At 53.6% G+C, this 8,354-nt stretch overlaps 1 protein-coding gene across 10 annotated transcripts in view; it reads right to left on the minus strand.

Annotated features, from left to right (window-relative positions):
- TLR5 (toll like receptor 5) overlaps positions 1–6,983 on the minus strand; it is a 65,732-nt gene extending 58,749 nt beyond the window's left edge. For 6 of the 10 annotated variants that reach the window (XR_014253900.1, XR_014253901.1, XR_014253902.1 and 3 more), the window contains exons 1-2: positions 6,905–6,983; positions 6,383–6,543 (exon numbers count right to left, since the gene is read on the minus strand). The gene's annotated coding sequence lies outside the window, so the exon portion shown is untranslated. Of the gene's footprint in view, positions 1–1,879; positions 2,357–5,032; positions 5,250–6,382; positions 6,544–6,904 lie in introns of those variants that run through there. The other 4 variants (XR_014253904.1, XM_082426430.1, XR_014253903.1 and 1 more) reach the window with 4 other exon arrangements.
- Positions 6,984–8,354: the final 1,371 nt, after the last annotated feature.

Here is an 8,354-nt window from a genome sequence, read left to right on the forward strand (position 1 = left end):
GACTCTGACAGCCCCCTGAATGCAACTCAGCTAAACCCCGCGTGTTCAGGGGTAAAGTAAATTGCCAGGAAAGATGGGCAGCTGCGAGGTCAGGAGCCCGAGCAGACGGAGAGCCGGGAAGTCTGATATTGCCTCCCCTGAAAGTAATGACACAGGCAACCCGCTAAGAGCGGCAAAAATCATTTGGATTGTGATGTAAATTGGAAGCAGCTGGGGGGAGGCATGGGCAAGAGAAACCTTATTAAACTATGATCCGTTAGACACAGAGAATGGAAATGTGAAGAGAGATTACAAAACACTTGAGAACCCTCCTGGGAGGGATCTGCAGTCCGTGCTGGGTTAACAAGAGCGTCAAGAGAAACCTCCCTAGGCTGGTAAAATCAAGTCCGCTCTGCGGCTGAGGGAGACACCCCCTGGTGAGAGGTGAGGGAAGGGAGAGGGAGGGAGTCAGGCCAGGAGGAGGGGGTCCTGCATCTCCAGGCCTCCCGGCTGCAGAGGAGGAAGGATGATTTCACTGGCGGTGCCCCAGGGACTGTAAGCAGGGCAGGCAGGGCTGGGAAACACGCCCCTGCTGGAAGCACACATTCCTGCTACGTGCCCAGCGTCCAGGGCCCCCAGGGAGGTGCGTGGAATGTGGAATCTGCCCTGGGCAGGCTGCCCGGGGTGGCTGTGCTCCATTCTGAATGGGGGAGGGGTCAGCAAGAAACTTGGCTCCTCAGCGCTGTGGGTGGTCCCTTCCAAGATGCATGAGATATGGCAAAAGCTCTGGGCTGGGAGAGGGGAAACCTGGGTTCTAGCCCTCCTTCGGCCATCACCTGGGCATCCTTGACAAGTTTAACTTCCCTTGTCCTGTTTCTGTACGTGTATGATGGCAAGTTTGAACTGGAAGCACTTTCACAGCCTATAAACCCTAAAGTTATCTAATGAGACTTGCTGAGTATCATGACAGCAATCACAGACCAGGACACAATCACAACCCACCCCCCACTTTCAGCAAATTTACAAATCTGTTATAGATATTCTCGAAAATATCTATGGAAAATAATGGTATTGAGGTACCAATAAAATGGATAAATAAAATGGATCCACATATATCCTAGCCTCGAATAGCAACTTTCTCCCGTCTAGGAATTTACTCTCAGAGGGAACTGCTTCTTTGGCTAGATAATCTTTTGAGAGTAGAAAACTTTTCCCCCTCTTTGTATTTCCACCTTCCGCTGCCCACCTCCACCCTCTAGAAGTCTCCTGATGTCATTGCCCCAGGCCAGGTATGTAACAGGACTGATTCCAGTTTGCAGGATCTTCTGGCTTTCATTTCCCAAACAGGGACTTATGTCCAGGACACAGAGGCTTTTCCAGGAGGTCCTGAGAGGAGTGGAGTTGGCGGGGCAAGACAGTGAGGTTTGGAAGAAACAGGAAAGGAAGAGAGGTCTGGGGGCCCCAGGAGGACAGGACTTTGGCAAGTCCCCAGAGTTTGGCCGTGTGGCCCGGAAGCAGCAGAGACTGCGAGGGAGGCAGGGTCAGGACCGTGCTCAGCGGTAACCTGAATGGACCAGACTGGTGAGTAGGCTCACCCTCAGCCCTGCCCCGAGGCCTGGGCACTGCGCAAGACCCAGAAATTATGACACCACCCTGGGGTGGTTTCTATGCTTGCCAGCCTGGTGAGACAAAGGGTGCAAACGGATATTAAGTTGATCTCTAGAAAATAAAAGGAGAGGCAGTTATTTCTTACACACCTCAGCGTCTTATTGATTCATACTTGCAATCCTTTTGTGTGTTGAGAAAGAAAGTAAAGTTAGCCTTGGGGCTTTCTAGAACCAGTTAAGTCTCGGACCACGATGAGGCAGAACCTCAGAACACAGAAACTCAGGGCTGAAAGTGGTTTTCAATCTCGCCTTCATTATGGCCAAGTTCAAATGCTGGCTCAGTTGTCCTGTCTACAGAATGGAGTGGTTATGAGGATTAAATGAGATGATACATGTAGCTCGTATTTCTGGGTCCCTTGCAGTGTCTTGCACATGGTAGATTATTTGTTGACTATTACATTATTTATTGACTAGTAAATCATTTATTGATTATTAAAGCTAGCCTAACCTACAATGAATAGACAGATAGATAGATTGATTAGTAACGGGTCTGGTGACCTTGGATAAGTCATGCTGTCAGCAGCGCAAGGACTAAGAATCGCGCAGTAGTGTCGGGACCGTGAACATTCATCTAGAGTAAAGCACGAGCTGCTCATCTTGAATCAGTGCGGTGGTTTAAGCGCGTGGACCCTGAAGCCAGACACATCCAGCTGGAACCCTGGCTCTCCATTCGCCGCTGTGTCATTGGGTGGGCTCCCTGGGCCTCATTTCTGTCATTGGAAAAATGAGAATAATAACAATACCCACCCCATAGGGACTCAGAACCGCGTCCGGCTCAGTGTAAATGCTGCTTTTGCATTTGCTGTTATTGCTGGTGTCATGAATTTGTGCACAGTCAAGGAGAAAACATCTGGCCCCCACCGTTACGAAGCAAAGTCAAGTATGGGGCACTTGAGACAAGTTTACGGCATGCCAGGGAGGTGAGAACCAGGTGTTTCCAGGTTGCAATACCCTCTTGTTGGATCCGGCAATACCATGACTTTGGAGATTACCCCAAATGAGAGCTCTCTGGGACAACTGTGGGGAAGGGAGGGGAGGAAGGTTAAATGAAATACAATCAATGTGAAGCGGGGAATTTATGTATTTTCCTTAGCATAAATGGGCTCCTTCCCTCCTGCATTCAACTGTGGTTAAATCTCTTACAAAACAAACAAAACTATCTTCTCTTGACATGACCACTCCTCCCTCCCTGCTGAGAGAAAATCTATCCTTTTGTGGGCAAATTCCTCAGACATGAGGTCTGAAGACTCCACCCAATGATCCCACTGCCCAATAACCTAGCCTCTTCTGACCCCAAGAGACCTGGCTTTCTTGTGGGAGCTCCCCTCTCGAAGTTGGCCTCCTTCTCATCTATTCTTGCCTGAATCTCTCTGTTCTTCTTTTTGGCACACACAGCTTTGGCCACCCATCTCTTCTTGAACTATCTCCTCCCTTGGCTTCCTTGATTTTCTTCTCTCGTTCTGTCATTCTGTTTTCCACCAGTTCCTCTCTCCCGCCCCCTGCCCCTAGAATGTAGGTTTTCCCCTAGACCTTGTTCTCGGCTTAGCTTCTTCTGGCAATGATCGCATTTGCTTTCACATGCTGGACCATCCCTACTACACTCCCACCATCTCCCCCTAACCCTGACCTGAACCGTATTCAAAGTGCTGATTAAAGGACATCCCCACTTGGGTGTCCTGCAATAACTTCAGATGCAGTAATGCCCCAAAGTGACTTAACAATATTTTGGTCTTGGAAAATCCTCCAGAAAACAGAAACATTTTTGCACGGCGCTCAGAAGGATGTGGGTGGACCTCTCCCTGGGCCAGGGACCCAACTCTCGTGTGAATCAATTTCCCGCTGCCTCACAGGTTATGAGCCAACCTTCTCCTTTACTCTATATTACTCATCACCAAATCTTACTTGTTTTCCTTTCAGATGTCCCTAGTGTTGTCCTTCCTTTTACATTTTCATCACCCAGGTTCAGCCTTCCATCCAATGTATGTTTATTGGGCACTCTCTCCCAGGAAGGCTGTAAGCTGATAGGGCTTCATCAAGGATGAATCCAGTCCCAGTGCTCAGGGAGCTAACAGTCAGGGCTGGGGCGGGGTGGGGCGCAGCCACAAGAGGGAGGGATGCTGTGAGAGGGTGTGCTGGCAGGGCAGCGGGGCACGAAGGAGGACGTGCAAACCCAGCCTGAGGGACCTCTACTCCCAGGGGATATAGACACTGAGCACTGAGCCCTGTGGATGGGGAGGGGTAAGCTCGGGACAGCAGTGGGCATTCCCGGCAGAGGCTGTCAAACAACACCGTCAAGGGAGAGGGGGAGCCCAGGCATGGGAATCCACTGTGGGTTCAAGGTGGGAGCTGGTGGGAGGTGAGGCTGGAGAAGATACCCTGGGGCTGGGTCAAGAAGGACCTCGAAGTCTGTTCTGAGGCAGAGGGGGCTGCTAAGTGTTTTGAGTACTGCCACCACATTAAACGCGAATTCCTCCACCAAACTTATCCAATCTTTAAATTCCCAGTAATAGTGCTTAACCTGCAAGTAGGTGAGGTGCTTCACAGTGCCCAAATCTGGCTGAATTTCAATCAAGAATCATTTACCAAATGCTGCCTGCTATGTGCCAGACACCAACGCCGGCTCAGAGGACCGCGAGACGAGTGAGACACAGCCCCGCCTCTGTAGGTGGGGCAAAGACCCCTCAACCCAACTGGGCAACACAGGGTGTACGCGCTTCAGTAGAGGTGCAGGCGAGGTGCAGCGGAGGGCAAAGGAGGAACGCCCCCAACTCTGCCTGAAGACTGGGGGAGGGGCCAGCCAGGGAAGTCCTCCTTGGAGAAGGTGTTATTTGAGGTGCTTCCTAAAAAACAGAGGATTCCCGGGACTTCCCTGGTGGCCCTGTGGTTAAGACTCCGCGCTTCTAATGCAGAGGACACGGGTTTGATCCCTGATCGGGGAGCTAAGATCCCACATGCCGCATGGCCAAAAAAACCCAAAAAACAAGAACAAAAAAAACCAAACCCAGAGGATTCCCCAGCAGAGAGAATTCTGGGCACAGGAGAGCAAGCGTAGGGAGAGAGAGCCATGCAGAAGAGGCCTAGTCAGAGCGCCGTGGGCAGTCAGTGTGGTATGGGCAAGGGGTGGACCGACAGTGGCAGGAGGCGGGGCTGGGAAGGAAGGCAGGGAATTGGGACTGCATGGGGGAGGGGCAGCGAGTGCCTTTGCTTAGTCTGAGCTTCATATTATCCTTGGGCTTTCTGCCCTCTGCCTTGCCTGGTGCCTGACTGTTGTTTCTATGACAAATGCAGCTGAAGACCAAGTAGCTCCCGAAGCCCTCTCTGCCTTTTTTAGCCCACATGGGCTGTCTTCTTTGAACCAGCAGATGATGCCACCTAATTTCACTTACTTGCTCTCTAATTGTTACGCAGGTGCTGGTTTTCTCTCCTCCCTTGAACCTGGAAGCTTCTGAAGGGCAGGAACAATGCCTCAAACCTGAGTTGGTCCCATAAAGCTGAGCACACTGTGGGTCGGGGCCCCCATATGGGGGAGGGCGCTGCAAAACCAGTGCTGGGAATCCCTGAAGCTTGAGACCTGACTGAAGATTTGAATCTGCTTTCTGCATTCTTCTCCACGAAACAAAAAAGGGAAGCAAACACATGTGGATTCAGTAACTGTACATTCCAGTGTTTTCTTGCTCTCCAAGTCTATGAGCATGAATAGACAAACAGGCCTATTTTGATTTCAACACTCAGCAACGCCAAACTTCCGGATGCAGAGAAATCAACAAAGAAGGCTCTGGGACACAACTTCCTCAGAAGTCTTGCCTCCTCAGAAACAAACCCAAAAAGCTGGCAGGGATGGCTCTGCATTCAGACAACAGAATCTAAAGGCTTCTTGCTCTGCTCAGAGCTATAATACCCAAGGGGATGATCCTGTGATGTCATTTAGGATGCAAGTACCGGTTGGGTTGATATGCATGGTGTGGGCATAGGGATTGTTAAAATATGCTGGGCAGTTAGCTTTGGCGTGGGCCCCTCCTCTAGGAACCCCCTGGAACGTCTCCACAATCCGGCAACTCAGGGATCAGCACTGAGCACCACAGACCTTCTCCCAGGGCCCTGTCCCAGGGTTCCCTTTCAGACTGGCTGTGCCCGGCACAAACGGAAGTTGCTGGCCACTGTCTTCTGTCCACAAGAACAAGGGTGAAGTGAGTCAGAGGGTCCAGGAGATCTTGGACAGATTTGTCAATGCTCAGCCTGGCTGAGTAAATACAGGGAAAAGTGATCGAACAACAGACGTTTGGCAAAGGCCTGGCTCCCCAGGGCAGCTCTCCAGCATCAGCGTGTAATCACTATCGCCCTCTTCCAGGCACTGAGCAAGAGGGCACATCCCAGATGCACCTGACAGCCAAACAGGGCGTGGTATTGATTGGGTCACTGCTCAACAAGAGTGCCTATCTGAAGGACACGGGTTAGTTGCTTGTTTGTGGGTCCCGGTGCTGGATAGGTGTTCCAAACACTAAGTGACTACATAGCTAACCCACTGCAAGGGAAAGCCTCCGCCACCAATTCCCACCCAACGTGGCCTCAGCAGACTTCCTGGGATAGCACCCCTCACCCCCAAGACAATCAACTAACCCCCTTCCTTACCCCTTAACAAATGTCGTTCCAACTGTGGTTTTCCAGGACCATTGCCACTATGCTCTTATTTTCATAGGCAGATTTTTTTTTTTAAACATAAAAGTCAACAATATTACCTTGGAGGCTTTGCCAGGCTGCTCTACCTGGTGTTATGGGGGCGGAGAGGCGGAGGTTCAAGGCCTTTTGTTGAGCGGCTCAGTAACTTTCTGGGATTTCCATGGCTCTGCTGAAGGCGGCTGTCTCCCTTTTCCAAGGAAGATAGTGAAGCCACCTGCCCCTTCCCAGGGTGGGAACGAAAGTGAAAGTGAGAAAGTCTGACAGCACTGTTCCACGGTGGAGATGCAAGTGACTTCTTCACAGCCAAGGTTTCCCGAGTCCCGCCGGCAAGGTATCTACGTGCTCCCCCTTTGCCCCCACCCCGCCCCCCGGGGCCCCGAGGAGCCAAGAGCGCGGTCCTGGGAATGGGTCCAGGGAATGGGCGCCCGGGGCGCAGGAGGAGAGCTGGAAACAGCCCAGGACGCCCCTGGAGGGGAAGAGGCGCCCGATGGCCACAGGTGGCCCGGTCCCCGCCCACCCCCACCCCTGGGGACTCCGGGTCCCCGCCCCGCCCCTCCTCTCCTGCACGGCAAGGCGCTCACCTCTGGGGAAGTCTCCCGGCGCCGCGCGCCACGTCTCGCTCCTCCCAGTCGCAGAAGCGGCGCCCCAGGCAGGGCTCCAAAGACCCCGCCGTTCCCGCCCCCGGACAGGCCCCGCCCTCGTCCCAGCCCCGCCCCGCAGCCCAGGTAACCTCTGCGTTCTCTCCGGCAAGTGGACCTCCTGCTCCAGCCCTGAGTGAGGCTCCTCAGATGCGCCCCGGAGACCCTGCGGCTGCGGGGACCGTCGAAAGGGTCCGTTTGACGAGGAAGAATATAGGGGACCCATGGATTTAGGAGTCGGGAGGGAGGGACACGGATGCTGGGTGAGTGGGGCGCCCTGGATCCCAGGGGGAGGGACCGCCTATAAGGGCTGCGGGCGTCCAGGTCCGGGAGAGGGGGACCGAGCTGCAACCTTTGTAGACTCCCGAAATGTCCCTCGAGATCTTCCAGGCCAGCATTCCCTTCCCTTCCTCTTCCCATTGTACAGAGGGGGGAAACCCAGGCCCGAGGACCTGGAGTAGTGGTCCAAAGGCACAGCCAGAAGCTGGCGAAAGAGGAGCTCGACCCCATGCCCTCTGACTCCCAGTGCAGTGCTCCTTCCACTACGCCAAACCGCAAGCTAAAAGCGGAACATTCTGATACATTCCAGTCAGCGAGGGCCAGCTGGGAGCTGGCGCGATTTGAGGAAGGAAGCCCCGGGTTTGTCTGGAGAACCCCGGAGAAGACAGACCCTTTCTGTCCCATGAGCACGGCGATCCTTCTGCCCTGCCTTCTCTTTTCTTTTTTCCCCCAACTCCTCCACTGCTAGAGTTTGCAGGTAAAGGGAACTGTCAAAAGTAAAAAACCGGCTCGCCAGAGGCCTGTGCAACCAAAGGGTTAAAGAGAGGTGACCGTCAGAAAGTGGTGGAGGGGCTCGCTGGGATGAAACCCAGTTCAGGGACAGATAGGGCACTGTCTTGAGCAGGACTGAGGGTGGGAGGAGCGTGAGGGCGGGCGCACAGACTGCTCGGGTGGATGAGACCCTCAACCCCACTAACGGTGGGAGCTCGGGTGTAATCACAGGACGGCTGACTCTCCCACCCGCTGGCCGGTGGAACTGGGTGATAGGATGGGCAGGGCGGGAAAGATCCTTGTAAAACGTGGGACTTAATTACAGCGCAAGGATTTCATCACAGAGTGTTTCGGGCTTCTGTCCTTGGCTGGCAGCCTGAAGTGTGAGTGACAAATTGCCTCAAGTAGGTCTGAAGGGCCGCATGCAGAGGGATAGAGCCGCCTTCCCGCTCAACCCTAACGCCACTGTTGGGGGGCTGCGGAGATGGAGGGATGCTCGCACTCTGGCTGCCAGGAGTGGAGGGGGGGCGGTCTTCAAGGGCACCCAGGAAGTGCTGAGAGCTGGGAGCCCCAGCGGCCAAACCCTGACCGGAAACACAGCCTTGCTGGGACAGGCCCAGGC

This window comes from Balaenoptera physalus, assembly GCF_965194825.1.
Source record: "Balaenoptera physalus genome assembly, chromosome: 1".
In the NCBI taxonomy this organism is placed as follows: Eukaryota; Metazoa; Chordata; class Mammalia; order Artiodactyla; family Balaenopteridae; genus Balaenoptera; species Balaenoptera physalus.